The sequence below is a fragment of the Ixodes scapularis genome, unplaced genomic scaffold (assembly GCF_016920785.2).
Source record: "Ixodes scapularis isolate PalLabHiFi unplaced genomic scaffold, ASM1692078v2 PGA_scaffold0__279_contigs__length_252992795, whole genome shotgun sequence".
NCBI lineage: Eukaryota > Metazoa > Arthropoda > Arachnida > Ixodida > Ixodidae > Ixodes > Ixodes scapularis.
In genome coordinates, this window is record NW_024609835.1 from 246959230 (window position 1) to 246960795 (window position 1566).

Sequence of the window (1566 nt, forward strand, 5' to 3'; positions counted from 1 at the left end):
TTCAAAAACGTCGTTCATGATGTCGTCGACCATCCCAGTGCCGCTTCCTCATCAGCCCGTGCCGCACAAACTTTGCCCATTTCTTTGCAGTTACTTGGTTAATAGCTTCATCAACGAGTGATCCCAGTTATGCCGTCTTGAATTCCTTGTTAAGGAACGCAACATAACCCTTCATGTCGCCCCGTACCAATTCGATTAGGGTTAACTGGCAATGGTAAAGTGGGAGCCTTCAGACAGTGTGGCCGGCTGCAGCAGCAATCGTGTCAATGCGGTGTTTTTTTTTTCCGTCGGGCCTGGTCATGGCATCAATCTTCAACAGCTCGACCTTGATCATGTCCAGGCTCCAGGCCGCACCTTTTGCTGACAACCACGCCTGAATCTCTTTCTTGAAAGTTGACATTTTCGGCACTTTCTCCAGCTTCAACGAGTGGCAAGGAGCATTATTCATCACTACCACACTCGCTGGAGGTAGGAGAAAAAGCATTGTGTCGACAAACCACTTTTTGTAGTGCTTTCCGTCCATCTCTTTATGGTAGTCACCACTTGCCTTTTTTCCGCGGAAAAATTCTCTGGCACCGTCAAGAAACCCGTTCTCGTTGCCAACATGGGTGACGATCCTTGCCGCTGATGTTTATCAACCCGATGGAGAGTCCGGAGCGCTTGGCATCACGCGCAGTTATCACGGTCAGGTCGGCCCAGGCTCCCGAGTGGGTGTGCCCGGCGTTTACCCACGTCTCGTCAGTGCAAAAAATGGGCCGTCCCTGCCTTCAAAACGCCTGTGTCTGACGCAGGTACTGGCACCACCAGAGTACAATGTTCGCTGTCTCGATCAGATGGCAGTTGCAAAACCGGCGCTTAAATATAAAGCCGAGCTTCTTGAGCATCCGATGGAGAGTTGCTTTGGACACGCCGGGTAGGTTGTCGTCGACGTCGAACTTCCGCTTAATTTAGCGACCATCAAAATATTATTATCACGAAAAAACCCGTGAACAGTTCTTCCCAGAACCCCCAAGTCAAAATCGTTCAATTTCTTTCTCTCCCGCAGCCCTTCGCTCCCCGAGATGATATCTTTGGTGAGACCACCTTGCCCCTCGCGTTGTACTCACTTTTCCACTTGTAGAGAGCTTGCTTGATGACAGCCGCTCAGCGCTGCCGCCCTTCCGAAAATGGAATCGCTGCTAACACTCTTCGCGCTTTCTTCCTTTAGCTTACGGAGCACGTTTAAAGCCATCTGCTTGGCTCGCGTGGTATAATAATATGCTTGTTTGCGATAGTGGCGTGTGCGAGAGCCGATCTAAGTCATGGCGACCATGGCAGTGAGGAAGAAAACGAAATGTATTTTTTATCTTGAGGTATATTCACTTCAATAATAATTATTTTGGGTTTTGGCGACACATTCTTTGAGCTCGCACTGAAGTACGGAAATCTGAGCGTCAGCGGCGAATTGGCCACTTAGCAGCCGAACTATATTCCTCAACGAAAAAAAAGAATGAGACGATTAACACGCACTTTTTCAATGGTGAGCGGAGTAATAAACTGTTGTATTCTTTTTGTCATCGTGCTGCT

The 1566-nt window shown here is 48.8% G+C and overlaps 1 pseudogene; it reads right to left on the reverse strand.

The window, feature by feature from the left end:
- Positions 1-229: 229 nt before the first annotated feature.
- LOC120842678 lies at positions 230-1231 on the reverse strand (annotated as a pseudogene).
- Between the last annotated feature and the right edge of the window lie 335 nt (positions 1232-1566).